We start from the raw sequence: 23,166 nt of genomic DNA on the forward strand, positions 1-23,166 counted from the left end.
ACAGAAACTATACAGCTCTCTCACATGCGTGCTCTCTCTCTCTCCCCTCCTCTCTTCTCCTCTCTCCTCTCTCTCTTTCTCTGTCTCTCTCAGTCTCTCCTCTCTCCCCCTCTCCCTTTCCTCAATCTCTTTTCTCCTCTCTCTCTCTCTGCCTCTCTCTCCTTTTCTCTCCTCCTTGGTGCTGCTCTGCAGCATCCCTCCCTCGCCAATAAAAATCTTTTGTACAAGCCTAGGTGATCTGTGAGATCTCTGCCAGTCGTGTGCTGCCTCCACCCTGCCCACTTTCAGCTTCCAGTTTTAGCTCCACATGTAATGAGTTTGGAAGTTATCACTGCCAATCTTACAAGAAAGAAGAGCTGAATAAGCAGAAAATAAATTATGTTTCTTGAACCTTTCAGGGATTAGTTGCAGGGCAAATCATCCTCCTCAAATCTGGTTTTCAAGATTTGGAGCATTCAGAGAGACACAGCCAAGATCTGATTCCTGGAACAGAAGCTCCTGGAAGCTTAAAAAGACAAAGACTCTCTAAGTTATAATTTTCATGATTTTTCTGGAGACTGAGCTATGTGCTATCTTGGAAGTGAGAATCTCTTGGTGGCCACAGTCTTGAAAGGGTCTTTGTCCTTCATAGGCTTTATCTTCTAGGGCTACACAGGGTCTCAAGATGAAGATTCCAGTATGATCTCTTTCTAGTTCTGGCAAAGGGAAGGGGAAAAATAATCATTGTATGAGCAGCACCTGTGGCTCAAGGAGTAGGGCGCCAGTCCCATATGCCAGAGGTGGAGAGTTCAAACCCAGCCCTGGCCAAAAACCAAAAAAAAAATAATAATCATTGTCAAATTCATTCAGAAATATATTCATAATAAAGACGTACTTTTCAGTGAAAAAGGTGTTAGAGAGTCTTGTCTAAGGGAAAAACAACCCTCCAACTATAGCCCCTGTTTACTAAAAGGGGGAAAACAGTTATGCAAATGGAAGACTTGTGAGTTTGCACCTCAGAGGCTCAGACTTACTGAGAGACTGAAATTTAATCACACTACATCCTTCTCGCACATCTAACTCCCATGCCAGATTAGTGACGTTGAGTAAAACCTTAATATTTGCATCTTTTTGTATTTGTGAATTTACTTGCTTGCTAAAACTTACTTGGGAACCCAAAGTCACACTCGCACTCCATGTTTGTGATTACACTCAGGCATGCAGGGAGTGGCGAATTTTTGAATCCCTTGCTATCCACATCCCACCTGGAATGAACCAAGATAACACGCTGCCCTTCTTGTTCCAGCTTCCGTGCCTTAAACCCGGGTCCTTTTTGTATTCCATTAAGTGCAACATTTTAAACTATTTTGTGAATTTATTTGGGGTGATGTCACCATTTAAAATGTCTTTCAAGGGAAGTGCTGAAATGCTGTCTAGTGTCCCTAAGTGCCAGAAAGCTGTGATGTGCCTTATAGAGAAAATATGTGTTAGATTACCGTCATTCAGCCATGAGTTATAGGACTGTTGGTTGTGAGTTCAATGTTATGAATCACAGTATAATACAGCCATAAAATGAAACAGGAAATTCCCCAATCTGTACATGAAACTGCTCTGGAAAGTGCTAGAATAGGATATATAGTGTATGATAAAGCTATTTAGAATATGAAAAAGTGATAACATTTGTGGATTAATAAGGCAAAACTGATAAACAGCACAGTGGATAGCATTGCTTTGAAGCCAAAAACTAATAAATTTACAGTCATGTTATCCAGGGTCAGGAAAATGTGAAACCTTTCCTATCTACTGCTGGCTGACTTGCATGTTTCAGAAGTGATATGGCGCAAAAAAATGTGAAACTTACAGATGAGCCATTTTTTTCAGCACAGGAGGCTGTGAAAGGCTTTTTTTTTTTTTTTTTAAAGAAGAAAACCTGCTAAATGTCACATCAAAAAAAGGATTATGAGAAAGAACTGGTTTTCAACCTTGATGAGACTGGCTTGCTTTTTAAGAATGATGGCAAATGGACCTATACACGTATCACACAAAAGTCATTTCAGTTGGTGAAAATGTGTTGAGAGGCTCACAGGAACTTAACCCTGCATTTCTATTAGCCCAAATAATTCAATACTTGTTAGTTCAATTCATTGTTGATGGTGATTTTATAGGGCATAATCTACAGTTAATAATGAAACACTTAACTCTATATTAGTAGTGGATTACAGCTAAGAGAGCTGTAAGACACAGACTATAGAGAGGGATGTTTACAGAACAACAACAACAAAAAAGGACAAAACGATGACATTAAGTCACTTAATGTTTCCGGCATATAATTTAACAAGAAAGAGATGGAAGAAAATAAATAAGAAAAATCATGTATATGGAAACAGCACATTGTACCTCATGAATGCATTATTGTACACGGCTATATTTAATAAAGAAAAAGAAAAAGAAAAATCAGAGCAAAATGAATGTGAGTGAAAACAGAAGAATAAAATAGGACATAAATGAAATCATAAGCTGACTCTTGACTAACGAAGGAAAATCAAGAAAAAAATGGAAGACAAAAATTACAAATATTAAAAACCAAAGAATAGTCACCACTACTTATTCTATTGATATTAAAAAGGTAATGAGGGGATATTATGAATTATTCTGCCTAACTATGAGAGTTCAGTTGATATGGACAAATTCCTTGAAAAACACTAACTACAAAAACTCTCACAAAGAACAATAGGTCATTTGAATAACCTATGTCCATTAAAGAAGTCACATAAATAATTAGAAACTTTCTTAAAAAAAAAAAAGCACCAAACCCAGAATATTTTCCAGGTAATTTCATCTACATATTTAGGGAAAAGGATTGCCCATTATCCACAATATCTCTCAGAAAATATAAGCAATGGAAATATTATTTTCTAACTCATTCTATGAGGCCAGAGTTATCCTAATACCAAAAGTAGATAAATGTATTAAAACAGATGAAAACTACAAACTAATTTCTCTCATTAACACAAACATGACAATTCTCAGCAAGTATTAGTAAATCAACCAATTATGTATAAAAAGAATGACCCATAACCATGTAAGATATCCCAGCTATCATTTGCCAATCAGTTGATGCAATCTGCTATACTAAAGTGTTAAAACAGAAAAAAAAGGTGTATTGGCATATTACTTGACATATAAAAAATATTCTTTATTTTTTGAGACAGAGTCTCACTATGTCACCCGAGTAGAGTGTCATGGTGTCACAGCTCACAGCAATCTCAAACTATTGGGCTTAAGTGATTCTCTTGCCTCAGCCCGCCAAGTAGCTGGGACTACAGGCTACCGCCACAACACCTGGCATTTTGTTGTTGTTGTTGTCATTGTTATTTAGCAGGTCTGGCTTCCAACCTACCTGCCTTGATGTATGTGGCCAGTGCCCTAACCGCTGAGCTACGGGTGCCGAGCCCATATAAAAAGTATTTGACATGGGCGGCGCCTGTGGCTCTAAGGAATAGGGCACCGGCCCCATATGCCAGAGGTGACAGGTTCAAACCCAGTCCCGGCCAAAACAAAAAAGTACTTGACAAAGCCTAATATCTATGACTGAGAAAAAAAAAAACCTTAATGGACATTGTATAGTGGGAAACTTTCTCATCTTGATAAAGAGCAACCACACATCCATATACACATCCACACACACACAAGATCATACTTAATTGGTGAGAAACTGATCTTTCTCTCCTTAACATTAAGAATAAGAAGATGGGGGCAGTGCCTGTGGCTCAGTGAGTAGGGTGCCGGCCCCATATGCCGAGGGTGGCGGGTTCAAACCCAGCCCCGGCCAAATTGCAACAAAAATATAGCCGGGCGTTGTGGCGGGCGCCTGTGGTCCCAGCTGCTCGGGAGGCTGAGGCAAGAGAATCGCGTAAGCCCAAGAGTTAGAGGTTGCTGTGAGCCCGTGTGATGCCGCGGGACTCTACCCCAGGGCGGTACAGTGAGACTCTGTCTCTACAAAAAAAAAAAAAAAAAAAAAAAAAGACTAAGAAGATGCCTTACTCATTACTCATATTAAACATTGCACTATAAATCTTTCCTAGTACAGTTTGATAAGAAATGAGGTGATAAATACACATGTTGGGAGTGAAGAACTAGAATTGTCTCTATTACCATGTGACATGACTGTCTGCAGAATATCACAAAGGAAAGAACAGAAAACTCTTTAAACCGATAACCAAGAGCAAGAGCACATGACACAGGCATACTACACACAATTCAATTACTCTTTTATGTTTTAGTAAAAAACAATTATAATTAATTCTTAAATATAGCAAACAAAAGTGCAATTATTAGCTGTAACATTAATTGGTATGTATAGAATTTATACATGAAAAAGTAGAAATATCAGTGAATTAAATCAAAATTCTAAATGGCAACATCATCCACCTTCATTATTTGGAAGACTCAATATTTTTAAGGTGACCACTCTTAAAAATTTGATTTATAGATTCATCACAATACCAGTCTATACCCCAAAGATATTTTATAAATATTGACAAACATATTCTAAAAAGTATTTGAATAGCAAAAAATGAAGAAAATAACAAATGTAGATATATTATCCACGTCCAATACTTACCATATATTCGTAATAGCCCCCTCAAAATAGATTCATGCAAATATAATCAACAGATTTTTGGCAAAAGGGGAAATGCAATTCAGTGGCAAAGGGTAGTTTTTCGTAACAATGAGTGACAGAAGATTAATGTCAATATGTAAAAAATAAACCCAAACACAAACTTTGCAACTTTCCCAAATATTAACTCAAAATGAATCACAGACCTACTTGTTAAATGGGACACTCTAAAATTTCAGGAAGAAAACATTTGATTTTATTAAGAAGTTTTTTAATAAAACCCCCCAAAATATCCATGAAAAATATGGATGAGTTGGACTTTATCAAAATTAGAACTTGAGTTCTCGGAAAGACACGGAGAACAACAGCAGAAAATCAAAAGCAATTCACGGAGTAGGAGAAAATATTTGCAGAATACATATCCATTAAAGGTCTTACAACTTAAACTTTAAGGAAATTTTAAAATTTAACAATAACCTAACAAAAAACACAGTTAAAATAGGCAAAATATCTGAAGAAACTCCTTACCAAAGAAGAAAGAGGTAAAAAACAGTCGTATGAAATATTCAACATAACTTGTCATTAGAGAACTATTAATTAAAAGAAAATGAGATGCTACTACATAAAAATTCTAATGCAAAAAGTGAATAGTCAATACCAATTTTTGTTAAAGATGTGGAGCAACAGGACAGCAACTCTCCTGCATTGCTAGAGGGAAGGCAGCATTGTAAAGACACACTTCAGTAGATAGTTTGCCCATTTCTTACAAAGCTAAACATAGATTTACCATACAATTATGAAAACAGTTCCTACACATTCTATAACTGATTTTGAAAATTATGTTCCCACAAAAACCTGCCTGCAAATATTGACAGCTGTTTTATTTACAGCAGAAAAACTCTGGAAGCAATTAAGATGTCTCTGCATCTGTGAATGGATACACAAACTGTGGTATTGTAGCCGGAATCTCTTCAGCCAGGTCCTCTGTCTCCGAGATTCAAAGAATGAATCAACAGACGACAGTGAGTAAGCACCAGGTTAGATTTTATTGCTAGAGAAGAAGGAAGATAAGGCCTCTGGCGCAGCAGAGAGTGAGTGGGCAAAATAGGCAAAATAACCCATGTGGGCCTTCTGTCTAGAGGTTTGATAGGATCAGGTCACTGACCCAGCCAGGAAGGGTCCCTTTTCTGGAAAGCATATCCCTTCCAGGAAATAGTGAATGGACCAATCCAGCCCTCCCTCACCTTGTCCTACCTACCTGCCCAGGTAAATCTATCGACAGACCAATTGTGGCTGCCTAACATCTCCGTTTGCCATAGCCTATGGGTGGATTTCCCCCTAGTCAGGAATCTCACCCCTCACACTCCAGGTGGAATAAAAGCCACTTTGATTGCATGAATTGGATCTCCACCTTCCTTTCCTCTCATGCGTCAGAATGATTTTTATCTTTGGGTCCAGAACCTTTCAGGATTTATATTCAGCTTTTCTCACCCTATAGGCAGGAGGTTTCGAGGGAGATGAAATGTGTGTTGGGAATATGTAACAATCAGCTGGAGGCCTGTGGGCAGAAGGCAATTTTAAAGCTGTCATTGTACAGGAATTTGGACCCACGTGGGGCTTGCTCTTTGCTCAGGATTTGCAGGGTAGGTGGAAAACTGATCAGTTTTTTTTTTTTTTTTTTTTTTTAATGAGTCTGTTTTGGTCCAGAGAACATGGTCTATGTCTAGGATTGTCTGTGAGCTTGCTTGTGCCTAGAAAATGGTGGTCTTTTCCATCCCTCAGCAGAGGAACTGTCAGTATTCTCACAAAATGTAATACATGTACTATTTACCAGTGAACAGGAACGAGCTATCAAGGCAAAACAAAGCATAGAAGAATCTTAACATGAATAAGCGCTAGGTAGAAGAAACAAATCCAAAAGTCTACTGTTTGATTACAATGATAATTGTAAAAGGTAAAATTACAGAGATGGAAACAGACCAATGGCTTCCAGAAGAGTAAATTAAATGTGGTGGGGTGATTGAATAAATAAATAGGTAAATGGAAGGTTCTTGTTTTGTTTGTTTTGTTTTCAGAAATGAAGTCTCACTGTGTTTCCCGGACAGGACTTGAACTCCTGGGCTAAAACAATATTCTCACTTCAGCCTCATAGGTAGCTGGGACTACATGAAAATGGAGGTTCTTATGATGGTAAAACTATTCTGTAAAATGTTGATATATAACACTATGCATTTGTCAAAAGCCATAGATATTTACAACAAAAGAGAAAAGAGTGAATTTTAATATATTCAAAATAAAAATAAATTATGTGGGAGGCTAAGTATAATGGGATGGAATGTACACTGTGAACAAAACATTTAAATGTGTTAGACTGAAATAATGAGGTGGGTGAAAACGGTGGTGATTGAATTGACTTTGAAAATTACTAAAGACAAAGTAAGACTAAAGAGGAAAGTACTGCACATAAATACTGTACTTTCTTTGAAATTTACTGAGGCTAATGTAACTAGAATTTTGAGAGAACACTAAGAGTTAAATGTGCAGGGAAAGAGCTCTTAGATGTGCGGTGGAGTCCCTGAAAGTTTTAGTAACTGTTGATTTGAGCATTTATGTGAGGAACTATTCAAGGCCAGAAAACACTAGAAAAGTGGTAGGCAGAATGATCACTGGCGCTCACATGGACAAGAATATTTTATATGACCTGAGTTAGAATGCAATACATACAAATTTGGAAGAAGGAAACTTCATGACTCAAAGAGATCTCAGGTAACAAGTACATCCTAGAGCAAATTCCAATAGCAGGAATGAATATGAGAAGACCTAGTATCTAGATTTATGAAACTCAAAGTTTCATACGTTTGATCAAAAACAACCAGGGATGCATGAGAAGCAACTGCATTCAAAAAGCAGACAGAAAAAGAAATAAAGATTGAAAAATGACAAGTATGTTAGAATGAGCACACAACAACCTAAAAACTGTTAGTATAAATATACTCCATGTTTTTAAGAAGGTAGAGAGAATCATGAACATTAGGAAGAGAGCAACAAAATTGTAAAAAATGAAAACAAAGCCAATTATGGAGATGAAGAATATGGTATCTGAAATGAAAAATATAATGAATAGGAGTAAAAAGAGAGTAAACAATACAAAAAAAATACAAATGAAAGACCTAAGGCCAGACACAGTGGTTCACTCCTGTAATCCCAGAACTCTGGGATGCCAAGGAGAGTGGATTGCTTGAGCTCGTGAGTTTGAGACCAGACTGAGCAGAAATGAGACCCCATCTCCAATAAAAAGGAGAAAAACTAGCAGGGCTTAGTGGCAGGTGCCTGTAGTTAGTTCCAGCTACTCCAGAGTCTGAAGCAAGAAGATTGCATGAGCCCAGGAGTTTGAGGCTGCTGTGATATATTACATTGCGGTGCTCTACTCAGGATGACAGATTGAGGCCGTCTCAAAAAAAAAAAAATCCCTAATGAAAATTAGTCCAAAATATATTAATTTGAAGCACTACTTTTTTTTTTTTTTTTTTAATGTTTCTGGGTTCTGTGAATAAGACATTCAGGCGGACTACAACAAATGTTGGTTGTCTTTCCTCTGGGGTGTCTGGGATGTCAGCTTGTGGAACTTGCAGTCCTAGGGTAAGGTAATAACTGAAGGTTGATATTAACTGGGCTGCTTCACTTCTATGTCAGACATGTGAGCTGAAATACCCGAAGCCAACAACTGTCAATCAGAGCACCTATCCGAAGAAAATTTGTGTGTTCTGGTTCCTCAGAGTGTGATGTTAGCACATGCAGAATAACTTCATGGCAATTTAGGGCACCCAGATTAATTATTTCAATGGCCAAAGAGAAACCTGAATCGTGTTTTATCACTTATCTTCAGATGTTCCAAAGCATCTCTCTGCCATCCTCTCTTATGTCAAAGCAGCTAGTAATCTATTAGATCCAGTGAGATGGGACATAGATCCTATCTCTTAATGAGAAGGTTTCAAATAACTTACTGCCACTTTTCAAAACTCATCCATACCCATCTAGGCTCTATGATTCTCTACCAGAGAATATGTATTTCTCTTCTGTAGGCAATGTATGCAGTTTGCTGCTTCCCCCTGAATATGTGCTCCAGTATCTCTGCACCATTTCCCTCAACCAGCTTCCTTTTCTTATTCTTCTTGATCACACTTAAATGGTCATTGTACATTATTTTATCTCAATATAGGACATGCTGCGTGCAATAAGAAAAATTACTCCTTTATTATTCTTTGAGAGAGTTTATGACTGACTAAGGACTGTTTTATCTTAAGTCCATTTATTTCATGAGTCAATAACTAGCATTGAATTAGACAGGGCCAATAAAGAAAGGGTAGTGGGGTATGAAATGGAGAAATTTTATGGTTTCTCCTGATAGGAGGTGGTCTGTGTGATGTTTCTTGAAAGACTTTCCGGAATGCTTATAACTGTACACACACGATGGGGTAAATGTCTTACCAACTTCAAACTCTTGGTTTATAATCACCAAGAAATAAAACTTCTTCTATAATAAAAATTTTATGAGCACAAGTCAAAAGTCATTTAACTAAAACAGCATTAAAAACAACAAAACATAAAAAAGGTCTTTCTATATAATATCTTTTTCTGAAATGCTAAGAATGCTACATTTTGGATAACTGATAAACAATGCAAGTTATTTGAGGTAATGTTAATACAGCTATTTTTTTTTCTGATCATTGAAAGAAAAATAAAGGATCCACTATGATATTTATATTTAAGTAAAATAAAGGAATTAACATCTCAAAGAGAATTTTGATTGATTTTTTTCAAAACTTCAAGTTGAGAATAAATCAGATGCATTTTTGTTTTCTAATGAAATTACATAATAAAAACAATTAATCTCCAAAACTTTAAAATAAATCAAATACTTGCCATATGATACATACTACAATAATTGTTTCCTTTTACTTTTCATATTACAAGTCACAAAAAACTCTAGGAGACAGGGATTATTATTTTCATTTTCCAGATATTATTACTAAGGATTAAGTGTTTAACTAACGAAACAGATATTGTATATCAATAGTACAGAAGAAGAAATTATCTGTTTTATTCCAAAGTGGGAGAATAAAAGATAAAATCTAATAGTAGACATTCTACCAGATTGGTATAAGAGATTCTCAAAGTCTTATTATAATTTTAATTAGATAAAAAAAGTGTGTTTCTGCTCATATTCAGATATTCAAAGATTAAATGGATTGCATAAAAATACAGGTATTTATGCTCAAGATGGTCAATTAATTTGCTGAATATACACATCTTCTTAGTTGCTTAGCTATACCTTGATTTCTAATCTCATTTCTCCTGTGCTGCAACACTGTCACCTATATTCTTTAACATAATATTTTGTTCATTTGGAATTTCCATCATAACTCCTTTTATGATCATTATAAAATTTACTTATTTTCCATCTATATGTCTCCTACTCCACAGATCTTTTCTGTATCCCTCCATATGAAATAACTTTCTAGAACACTTATTAAGGCTCCTGCCCAATTGTTTATTCATAATAATTTGCCTTGTATAATTCTAATAAACTAATGTAGTACCATCTCTTGAGCTTGGTACTTTCAAGAAGATATAAGTTAAATATTGCTAGTCTTTTTTTCCAATAGTACTTACGAGTGTGCCTTAGCAATAAAGATTATTAATGCAAACTAATATATTATGGATAGAAAATAATTTTAAATTGCTTGTTTAAATTGACAAAAATTGTCTCAATTACAATTGAGACAAGTACAATAAGCATTACTTTCCAAAAACAAAGTATTACCCCAAGGGCAAGATATATTTGCTGAAAAATAAGCTTTATTACACAATATTATTTAGTATTTTATTTTAGAATTAAAGTGAGCTTTGATGTGCAACTTAACTGTCTTTAAATGAATATATTTATTTTACCCATTGTAACAATATCACTTATTATATTAAATTAGGTTTAATATTTAAGAGTGTCTTGCTTAAGATTGCATTAAGCACAAGTGATGAGTAATTTTCAGGTAGAACAAATATTACTTCCCAATCACTACGGAAAACAGTATGGAGATTTCTCAAAGAACTAAAAATAGACCTATCATTCAACCCAGAAATCCCACTACTGGGTGCCCACCCAAAGGAAAAGAAGTCATTTCATCAAAAAGTCACCTGCACTTGAATGTTAACTACAGCACGTTCACAGTTACAAAGATGTGGAATCCAGCTATGTTCATCAATTCAAGAGTGGATTAGCAAAATGTGGTAGAGTATGATTCATACATAAAAAGAAATAAATTAATATATTTACAGCAATTTGGATGGAACTGGAGACCATTATCCTAAACAAAGTATCTCAGGATTGGAAAAACAAACACCACACGTATGCAGTAATAATTTAGAACTAACCTGTATGCACGCATGGGTACAGAGAAAAATAATAAAAGTCATTGGAGTACAAGAAAGTTTAGAGGGGAAGATAAAATGGGGAAAAACTGTCTATCAGGTAAAATGAATATTACCCTGTTTGCCCGAAAATAAGACATCCTCTGAAAATAAGACCTACTTACAGGAAAGATAAGACGTCTCCTGAAAATAAGACCTAGCGCAAATTTGGGAGCACACCTTAAAATACGACACTGTCTTATTTTCGGGGAAACAGGGTATTCTCGTGATGGGCACAGTAATAGCCCTGAATTAAGCATTACAAAAGCTATTCATATAAAAAAAATCTGCACCTTCTTATAACTCTGAAATTAAAAAAAAAAGAACTCTTCTCAATAGATCAGTTCTGTGCTTCAGATAGATCAACCTATAAAAAAATTTTTCCCTAAGATCATTTTAAGTATCTAGTTTATTTGACCTGCCTCATCAGAATCTTACCAAACAATTCAATCTAAATTGGTACGTATATTCAGTCAAGCACTATCAAAACAAAACGGCAGACTCTAACATCCTAGAATAGTAAAACATGTCATATACATTTATCATCGCTCTCAGTAGGAAAAAACGATTTGGGGTTTGTTATTTTTTCCAATTATGAAGAACAACGTTTGTGTGAGCAAAATTAAGGAATTCGGATGACTAATTTAACTGTGTCAAGTTAATGAAATCCATTATTTTTTTTTTAAATTTTGTTTTGGATTAATCACCCTCATCACCTAAATTCAATGTTGTTACTCATACGCACACTCACACACAATTATACACACACAAATAGGTTTTCAGAATATCTATACTAGGAAGTGTTTTTGCATCAATAATACACTCCTTCAAATTCACTTAAGGGTTAATAAGTACATGCTTTACCTGTGACGTATAACAAGCTGTCAAGATTTTACTCTGCAAAAACTTTACAGAAATCATAGGTGATGGGGATTTTAATTACAAAGCAACAGAAAAGACAAAATTGAGTGTTTGGAGAGTCCAAAATTCCTTTCAATCTGCTATTTCCATCTTCCCACTATGTAACTCCTCTCTCTGCAAAGTCACGAGACCTCCACAATCACTGCCACCAGTTCCATTTATCCTAGGAAAACTGATTTAAAACATAAACCAAATAGAAATGACTAGAAAGTTTTCCACTTTCCTAAGGAAAGCATTTCGAATCTTACAAAAATGCCTGTTTTCACCTTCTCCTTTTATGCATTGTGTAGGTCCAATTGTTTCCACATCTAAATAGGCCATTGGGTGTTTTTATTTCTCAGTAATGTTCTTCCACTAATGGGTGCCAGCTTTGAAGATTCTTTGAAAGTGATTTTCTCAATCTATGATTGTTAAGTATATATTTCATGATATTATGTTAATGATAAATTAAATATGTTGTTTCACTAAGAATTTATAAAGAAAATGTTAAACATATGATACATTCTTAAAAATATAATTGAATGTAATTCCTGCCATTAGTGATTAGAGTGCCTACTTTAATGGATTTTTCTGGGTTTACTGAACTTCAAATATTTTAATTAAATTTTTCATACTATTAGAAATATATCCATAGGCACATAGGTGAAAGCAAATAGTTTTTATTCACCAAATGGTATTTTAAGGAAGAAAGAAGTGGCCTAAAGTCCTGATCCTAGGACAGAAAAATGAGAGTGTATATTTTAACATGGAAATCAAAGGAGCACTGGGAGTTGAATGAGAAACATACATTCTTTCTTGCATCCTAGCACAGCATCTTTCTTACGAAACATATTTGACTACCTGTGATTTATGCAGCACAATAGCTTTTTTTATGACACATATGTTAATCTTTTTCCCCTTTCCATTACCTGAACATATCAGTATGTTTTCTTGTTGAAATAATTTGGAATAGTAATTTGCAAATTTTCTCTGACAGCCCTTAAGGTACAATATGTTTCTCAAATCAGTAGGAGCCCTTGAAATGTGTTTTCAATATCCCTGCTGTAAATGAAACGAGCAAGCTACAAAGCTGCACATGTGCAGAAAGAAAGAAAGAAAGAATTTTTCACTTACACGAAATTGGATGTTTCCCTAATTATTTGTAACCTAGGGCTATAAGGAAGTTTCTCATTTTAGAATATGATTTTGCAACCAGAATTATTTTATTTATATTACTGTACTAGAATTAGTTAGGGTCAGAAAAAAAAAAAAGAAGAAGAAGAAGAAGACAGCCCTGACAAAAAATACATCATTCTTTTTAATAAATTCTAAGAATTTTATGTATTAAATTAATATGTAAAATCTACCTAAAAATAAAAAATAAAATAAAATGTACCTGAATTGAATATGCATAGAATAGAAAATAAAAAGGGTTTGTCTAATCTAAATTTTGATGTGTATTAAAGATTTTTGTCTATGACTAATAGTGCCAATGGAAAGAGCAGGTGGTAGGTAATCCAATTGGTACAGAGCTACTCCACAAGAAGATAGTTTGGATTGTCTATACTTGTAAAAATTCTATGATTATGATATTTAAAATTTTTGATTTTTTAACAAATTTAATAATGATTCACATTTTGACAATTGCACTTTTGCTCTCAGGGAAGTATACCATATTGATTAAACTGAAGGTCCAGAAATAGGACCATTAAGGTGCAAATTCTTGCTCTTCAGATTATAAACTTTGGCAAGTGGCTCAGTTTATTTGAAATTTTAAGAAAAGGATATACTGTTGGCAGCAAAAATAAGAAAACCCATGCCTTAAAACAATGCCTTAAATATGCAAATGGCTAATTTTTTCTCATGTAGGTTACTTCCAATGGCCAACACTTCTGAATTGCTTAGGTGACTTATGTCCTCAGGAATTCAGACTCCTGTCTCTGTATCTCTACTGTCGTTCTCAGACTTCCATCCTCATGCTATGTGATTGTTGCTGGAGATCCAGCGATCATATATTGTATTTCAATGTGAAGAAAGTGGAAGAAGGAATTACACAGGGCACAACTTATCTGAGTAATTTGTTTCCTTTAATAATAATTTATGTGATTCTTAACTTCTACTTACATGTCAAACTTATTCATTTGGCTATAGTTAACTACTGTACCATTTGTTATCGCTTACTACCCATTTCAAACTCTGTGGAATAAAATAACAATGATTTTTCTTATGCTTATTTTTCTTATGGTTGAGGCAGCGATTTTCAACTGATGTGCTGTGAGACTATCATAGTAATAGACCAGACCACATGCAAGACAGCTTCTATATTGTATTTTTTAATCTTTGGTGGTTATATTTACTGAATTGTTCTTTTGTAATAAAGGAATAAAAATTTTTACTAAGGCTCAACTCCTTGTGTCACAACATTGACCTAGCTGTCCCACAACACTGACAGTTCTATCATAGACAACATAACATGAATAAGGAAAGATCTATAACTTTTTTTTGAGTTTATATTGGACTCAGCAAAGACATCACATTTGGGACAAGTAAGAAGTTAACTTTGTATATGCAAATTAATACAGTTCATAAATCATATCTAATTATTTGAAAAATTCTTTTTAAATTATTTGATATAATAACATAATTTTGATCATTCAGATTATTATAAATAAGCAGACTGACAACTATAGGTTCACATGTGAGAAAAATTTAAGTAAATTCAAGTTGGGAGTGAGGTGATGGGTTTAGTTAGTTCTCACCCAATTGGTACAATGCACAGGTATATGGCACACTTCCTGGGTAAAAGGTACAACAACAATTCAGACTTTAACCTTACAGGTGCAAACTATGTAGCCTAAATGCCCATACCCTCATATTAATCTGAAATATTTTTTAAAAGCTCTCACACATACAACATTTTATTTTAATACATTAATTTAGGAGAGTGTTAATGATATCTGAATCATCTTGTTTGGAGATGTGTTTCACCCTGCTGTTATTCTTTACATTGATTTCTTCAAGGATAATATTCTGGGTAATTAAACAATAAAAGTTTATCAAGATTCACCTCATTAGAATGAATGGTATCCACTTGATAAAAATTGTCAAATCCACATAAGGAAACTGTCTTCCTGGTTTGGGGTTCGTAATTTGCCTGGTCATTCACTGAATACTGAATTTGTGTGTCATGTGCTCTCTTATTTCTTAATTTTTAATCAGTTCCAGAGCATATACATTACATTTCTTAAGTGCCTATTTTATATCGAGCTTGATATGCATAAGCTTTAAATGTTTTTCTTATGTGCAGCAATTCAGCAAAACACTCTGAGTATTGAAGAGGATAGTAATCAATTCCACCTAAATCTACAAAGAAGAATTAGACTCAATATTAATTTTGGAAGATGTCAGCTTGAGATATGATAACCATTTCAGAAAATGTAGGAAAATAACATATAAATGAATATGAATGAGCAATAATGCTGAGTGAATAGACTATAAAAATGGACACATTTTTCACCAGGATTTTTATTTTATGGAAATATTAAGTATCCTGTGTTGGAATATGATTGCTATGGACTGAATATAAAGCAAATTATTCATCTAGAAAGTGCAAATACAAACATAATAGAAATAAAATCTTTTTATGTACTGAAATATTTCTTGAAATGTAAAAACAAGTTGTTAAGTTTAATTCTGACAAGGTTTTAGATTAATTCAGCGAAGATAAACTTAGCGAAGAATTCAGGAAAACTAAAATAAAGAACCTTTGGATTACTAGATTTAAATTATAATTCAAATTTCTTAATATTGAATTGAATGTGATAATCTATTATTTTATTTAGAATTATAAGTCATTAGGCTTTTCTTCTTAAATTGCACTTTTACTCTGCTTTTAACTTTTATTCTAACAGCCAGCTTTGATAACACTTTTGGTGACTTAACTATTTCTCTCCAAACTCTGAACCATCCCTTAACAACAAGGATCTCTTCTAAAATGTAATGTTTATATGATTGCTATGGACTGAATAGCTATGGACTGAATATAAAGCAAATTATTCATCTAGAAAGTGCAAATACAAACATAATAGAAATAAAATCTTTTTATGTACTGAAATATTTCTTGAAATGTAAAAACAAGTTGTTAAGTTTAATTCTGACAAGGTTTTAGATTAATTCAGCGAAGATAAACTTAGCGAAGAATTCAGGAAAACTAAAATAAAGAACCTTTGGATTACTAGATTTAAATTATAATTCAAATTTCTTAATATTGAATTGAATGTGATAATCTATTATTTTATTTAGAATTATAAGTCATTAGGCTTTTCTTCTTAAATTGCACTTTTACTCTGCTTTTAACTTTTATTCTAACAGCCAGCTTTGATAACACTTTTGGTGACTTAACTATTTCTCTCCAAACTCTGAACCATCCCTTAACAACAAGGATCTCTTCTAAAATGTAATGTTTATTCAACCTTTAGTTGCTTCCTTTACCTTGAGGTGGAAACTACTTTTCTTGTAGACGTTTAAATTCATCACTGTGTCTACAAAGGCTCTCCGTATTCTTCTCGCGTTTTTAGCACAAACCACCATGTTCTCCCTGGTTGCCCTTTCAGTCTTTATCATCATTTATACTTCTAAGAATCACAAACTTTTAATACTCTTTGTCTTAAGATTATAATAATGGCTTGACATATTTAAACTATATTATTAAATTAAAAATACAAACATATTCAGGGCAGTGCCTGTGGCTCAAAGGAGTAGGGCATTGGCCCCAGCCAAAAACTGCAAAAAACAAAACCCCACAAACATATTCAGTTCAATAAAACAAAGTAATTCACATATTCTGTACTTTAATGCTGCAACATCTTTATTTTCTCCTTAAAGAATTAGTAAGATGAGTTCTAGGCCTTTTCATTTTATACTGAAAATGTGTGTTTTAGCCTCATGTAATATTCTATTCACTTTATTCAGGGTCTTCTTGAGAAAGTATTTTGGAAAAGGAGATCTTTATTGCAGAATGAGTTGAATTGTGTCCTCGAAAGTTCAGATGTTAAGGTCCTGACCTCTAGTACTTCAGAAGGTGACTTTATTGGCAATAGGGTTGCTGCAAATATGAGTAGTTAAGATGAGGTTATACAGGAACAGGATGGGACCTTAATCCAATATGACTAACATCCTTGCAAAAGGGGTAAATCTGGACAGACTGCATAGAGGGAAAACATCATGTTGACATGAAAACAGAGACCTAAGTCATTCTATAAACCAAGGAATGCCAAAGATTCTTAGCAATCCTTCAGAAGCGAGGAGACAGACCTGAAACAGATTCTCCCTACAAGTCTCAGGAAGCATCACTTCTGTCAACGTCTTGATCATGGACTTCCTGCCTCCAGCACGATAAGAAAATGAATTTCTGTTTTTAAATCCTCCGATTTTGCAGTGTTTGTTTCGGCAGCCCTCACAGACTAATACAATTACTGTGCCTCACAATCACTTAAATATGGTCTTTCTGTGGCATCACTTATAGAAATGACATTTGAAAAGGTTAGAATTTAATGAGCTAACATTACCATTTAGACTCTGACTGTATGTGTATACTCATGTGTATCTGTTTATTAAACATTTCTTATATGTGCTCATTTTTATATTATAGATCAGTTATGTAAATTTAATAAATGTAGTATGTAAAAAGATAATTTTAAATATTTTGTTTTCTGCTTTTTCAGTCAACCTACATTCCATAATTTTACTTAAACTAAAATCTTTCTTCCTAAAGGAAGCAGTAACTGTCTTAAGTATTTATAAACTCATGTATTTTTTCTCAAGAGAGAAATAATACATATATGAGAAATTATCTATGTGTGTGATTCAATAGTTACAATTATAATACTCTTCACTGAATGTTTCTTCCCAATGACAGTGTTTGTGAAAATTCATTCCCACAAACTATAATCACTAAAGTTCTAGATTCTTTATAGATTCAGACAGGACTAATATAGAAATATGGTCTGAAAAGATTGCTGCCTCTGACTGAGATTTCCTTTTCTTTTCCTTCTTTGGGAGATTTCTGTTTTGTTCTTCAACAAAACGAGTAAGAGTCTATCTGATGATTGCTATTTGTCAGGATTCATCATATAATATCATTTGTAAAGTTCTCTTTGTCTGTGAATCCCTTGAAACTCACTTGAACAATTCATCTGCGTATGTTTAAATATTTTTTAACATGGAAGGCAGTAGGTGACTTTTAGCAACATGTTTCTCTTTATATATATAAAAAAACTCTTAATTTTATTCCAGTTTCACATCTTGTATTCTTAAATATTATCTTACTAGCACTCCTACAACAATAGCTTTACTGCAGATTTTTCTACTTACAGATTTATTTATATGTTACTTTAAAATGAAAATTTGAATTTAGAAATAAGAGCTAACTAAATTTAGGTGACTAGTAAACACTGTCATGCTGCGTTTTTGGCAAGATTATATAAACTAATATACTATTTATCTATATGTAATTTCAGTACTCCTTAAATGTTTATTTCCAAATTGAAGGTGGTATAAGTCTTTAAGATTGACTTGCAGTAAAGTGACCAAACCAATGTAATCTGTCAAATGTTACCATTTTGTGACATTGCTGGAAAGCGGGCAATATTGATATCACCTGCATATTGATATTTCTCAACAGTTGGCATGCAATGATGGGAACGAAAGCATAATGAGGGTTAGGAATTACTGGACTCTGCTGGAGAGAATTGGGATGCCTCAAGGTTGGCAGAAAACCACCAGATAATTAATTTAAAAAAAATTATCTCAGAACTCCAAACATAAGGATGCAATTGAACTCAGGTAATAATATGAGAAAAAGAAGGAAAGAAAGAAAGAAAGAAAAGAAAAGATAAAAAGAACCTTCTGACCAAGGATCTGAATTCTGAGACAAGAAGGATCGTAGGTAGCAATTCACACTTTACAAATGTCAGTATGAATGAGCAGTGAGACGGAGCAGCCTGCTCAGAAAGCTAACAATGTGAAAAACAAGGGCGCAATGCACTGCTTTCTGACATTCTAAAGAGATAAGACTAAATAAATCATGTCCACTGAATTACTGAAAAAAGACTAAAACATAATTTATAGTTTAGAGTTTAAATCACCCTAAATAATGGAACAAAAGTTTTCCTTCTGTAAGGATGAACACTGTGACCATTGCTAGCATTGTCATCTAAGGACTAACAATTCCAAACAAAGAAGCCAGACTTATGTGCAGAACAGACAACTAGTGTTTGGGGGTGCTAAGAGCTGTAACAAATAGACCTTCAAAAACCTAATAACTTTGCACACAAATTATATATATCTTTGTCACATTACAGTGTAGGGTGCAGACCATGTTCTCAGGACATCCCTCCTTCCTTCTTCCACATTCAGTGAAGGAATTAGACTTCCAGAGGACTTTCTGTCTTCCACAAACAGATCTCGTTTGCCTAAAGTGAGAGTTTCACCCATTGTAGCTAGCTAAGGGCAACGAAATTGGAAGTCTGAAAAGGATGATTTTCTCTTTCCGCCATCTTGGGGCCTGTGGAGGTCTGCTGGGAACAGGACTTCTAAAAGGCAAATATGTATGGAAGGCTGTGGTCCAAGGCCATTTTTGCTGGCTATAAGAGAGGTCTCCGGAACCAAAGAGAGCACACAGCTCTTCTTAAAATTGAAGGTGTTTATGTCCGAGATGAAACTGAATTTTATTTGGGCAAGAGATGTGCTTATGTGTACAAAGCAAAGAACAACACAGTGACTCCTGGCGGCAAACCAAACAAAACCAGAGTAATCTGGGGAAAGATAACTTGAGCCCATGGAAACAGTGGCATGGTTCGTGCCAAATTCTGAAGCAACCTTCCTGCTAAGGCTATTGGACACAGAATCCGTGTGATGCTGTACCCCTCAAGGATTTAAAGTGATGAAAAGTAAATAAAAGTGGATTTGTGCTGTTGTAAAAAAAAAAAAAAGAAAGAAAAGGATGATTTGAATGAGCTAGAATTTTCACAGGCACCTGTAACTCCACTTTATTCCGTCAATTCAGTCATTTGGCCACACTTAGGACAATAATGGAATCAGGAAAATGTAGGTAATCAGTCAGTTCTGAAAGGGGGAAGATTGTAATGTTCAGTCAGCAGGTTATGCCAGAAAACTTTTGTGAAATTGCAAAAACCTTGGAAATATTTTTAATACCTCTAAAACTATTGACAAAATATTATACATGCAAAAAATTAAATCATAGAAAATTAGCAATATAATTTTTAAGATAAAGACAAGGTTTTCAGTGAGGCACTGTGGCTCAGGCCTATGGTTTGAGCACTTTGGAAGGCCTATGCAGGTGGATCACCTGAGACCAGGAGTTCAGGACCAAATGGATAACAAGACACTATTTCACTATTTCATTTCCTAAGAAAAAAATGGCCAGATGGTGGCAAAAGAGCACAGTCTCATCTATTTGGGAGAGTAAGGCAGGATAATTGCCTGCACCCAGGAGATTGAAGTCACAGTGAGCTAAGATGGTGCCAAGGCACTCTAGCTTAGGCGATAGAGGAAGACGCTGTCTGGAAAAAAGAACAGAAACAAAACAGGATTTCCAACTTAAACACCATTATAGCATAATAAAGGCTTCCAGTATCATATAAGATTATTTAGAAAATAATTTGTGTATTAAAAACTATCTTCATGAATTGTAACAAAAGTCAGAGAAAAGTGATAATAGACACAATATTTGAAAATAAATTTTGTCATATCCAGAAATAATAAAAATGAAAGTAGTTATATATCAGCAAGTTATACTTTCCCCTTAACAATATTGTGATATTTAAATGAAACTGTAGAAACAAAAGTATCTGGCAAGTAACTTTTCCTCAACATTTTGAAAGCTAAGATATTTTTTGATAAAAACACACCAATTTCTGTATTATTCATGCAATATCAATCTGTAAAAGACAAATTAAAATTGACTGTTATTAAATTCTTCTATGGTAGTTGATGTTACCAAAAGATTAATGCAAGTGCTTTCCTAGTTTTAGTATACATTATTAGTTGATAATTGCCACAGGATATTTTTAAAGAATTATTTTAGGATTTACATTTATGAATGTTTTGTTGTTGTTGTTGTTGTTGGGGTCAGAGGTTCCAGTTCCCTGAACTCGGTTGACCTGGTTCATCTACTCAGCTGAGCTAGAAAGTTCAACTGAGGCACAGTGGTAAACAAAAGCAAAAATGAGCAGAACCTGAAAATAAAACTGATGCGTCACAGGCAGTGTGGATAGAAGGTAAAAGTAACCTACACAAGTTTCAGGTAACAAAGAGAGTTTTCATTTAAGAAGAACAAAGAAAAGGTTTAGAGCACTTATAAAGAAAGTTGGAAGTGGGTCTCTCTTGTGAAGGAGAAAAGGTGACAGAGAGAGGGATAAAGGTGGGCAGGGGTATTCAATACTTTGTTTGAAATTGGTTGCAAGTCTTTTATTGGCCTCTGCACCTCCAGGCAGTGTTCCCCTTTTCCATTGATCATTGATTATCTCTTCCTATTGGTCATTGGTTGCCTGGGTTACTTCATCCCACATTCTTATGGGCCCTCCACACTTCCTGGTTCAGCAGGCCATGTTTTCCTCCCATCCCTCTTGAAGCCCCTTTCTTACTGTCTCTTCTTATATATATATATTTTTTTAATTTTTATTTTTTTGTAAGGAGTCTTTTTCACTATGTCTCAAACGCCTGGCCTCAAGCTATCCTCCTGCCTCAGCTTCCCAAAGATCTGGGATTACTAACATGAATTTAGAAGCATGCTCCTTAGTCTTAATAATAAATGACAAATATATTTTTTGAACATTATTTTACAATTAGCTTAACATTTGATTGTTATAATGATTATGTTTGCCTTTACCATTTAATCATTATTTTTTCTCAGAATATTACAGCATAGTTTATTTTTATGAAAACTCAAGTGTGTTTTTGATTTTTTAAACTTCATAGCTGCAGTTAACTCATAACACCTTGGAATATTTTATCAAGTTATTCAATTGTAAAATAGATTCCATCTGAAAAGTCTGTAGTTACAATGTCTTTGCATTATGCAAGAGCATGATGTGAAAATTGATGTTAAATTTTTACCATTTCAAGTTATGGTGTAACTGGATGAAGAGTAAGTATACAGTGTGTGACTAGATGATTCAGAAATTAAGCTTATCAATTGAGTTTAGGATCATTTATTATGCAGTAATAAACAGGTAATGAGGGTTGGGTACCCGAAAGAGGCGTGTTACCAAAAGGAATACATTAAATGCTGACGTGGCTTTGTAATTGTATAGTACATAAAGGTAAAAGAATTCTGAAAAGTGGAGTTGAAGTAGCCAGCTTAACCCAGAATAGAGTGTTTAAACATTCAGATAAGAGGTTTCTGGAGAGGGCTCAAAAATAAGCGAGGGGAATTATAGCTAAATCCTAAACTAATTTAGAGAAAGGCCAAATGGTCACTAGCAGACCATGGACAAAAATCTGGACTTTAAGAACACTGCCAGGGAAGGCTCAGAAGGAATGAGGGCATCTCTTATGCCAGACTGGAGTTTGAGAAATGTGGTTGAAAAGCTGAGTAAAATTACATCCTACAGATATCTAGAAAGCAGAACTTATGAGACAAGCGAATATATAGTTAAGAAGATTTTCAAGCAAATTGTGAATACACCGCCTGAATTCTTCTTGCTGCTTATGGCAAAATGTGAGATGAGAGAGAGAAGCTGAGGTAAGAGTGATTAAACAAAAAAGCAACCAAGCCGAGATTCTGGAACTTTTATCCTCCCCAAGTAGTGGGTTTCAGAAATGCTAGCTCAAAGTGTAGTTCCAAGAAAAGGGGACATCCGCCTTTACAACGCTTGCTGCAACTTTCGCAGAATCAACATGTGAAAGTATTCGCTCACAGTAAAGGTATGCCTGCACAGCTGCTTAATCAAATCAGAGTGATAATATGAGGAAGTTTGGGGGTGTTGTTCCTTAGGAATATTGAGGAAGCCAAAAATAGAAAAAAGATTACAGCAGAAATACCTGCGCAAATGTCTCTTTCTAAGAGTTTGTAAACCAGCGAAATTCACACAAGGCCTAGGAATTTCTTGACGTATTTTCTCATCAGCAGTCCTGTCATCCAGGATTGGAGAGGGACAGAGAGAGGATGAGAGGGG

At 34.5% G+C, this 23,166-nt stretch overlaps 1 pseudogene across 1 annotated transcript; it reads left to right on the forward strand.

Moving 5' to 3' along the window:
* Positions 1-19,515: 19,515 nt before the first annotated feature.
* On the forward strand, positions 19,516-19,932 carry LOC128567932 (60S ribosomal protein L35a-like; annotated as a pseudogene). The gene has a single exon (XR_008374958.1). The product of XR_008374958.1 is annotated as a 60S ribosomal protein L35a-like (transcript).
* The last annotated feature ends 3,234 nt before the right edge of the window (positions 19,933-23,166 follow it).

This window comes from Nycticebus coucang, chromosome 16 (assembly GCF_027406575.1).
Source record: "Nycticebus coucang isolate mNycCou1 chromosome 16, mNycCou1.pri, whole genome shotgun sequence".
Classification (NCBI taxonomy): Eukaryota; Metazoa; Chordata; class Mammalia; order Primates; family Lorisidae; genus Nycticebus; species Nycticebus coucang.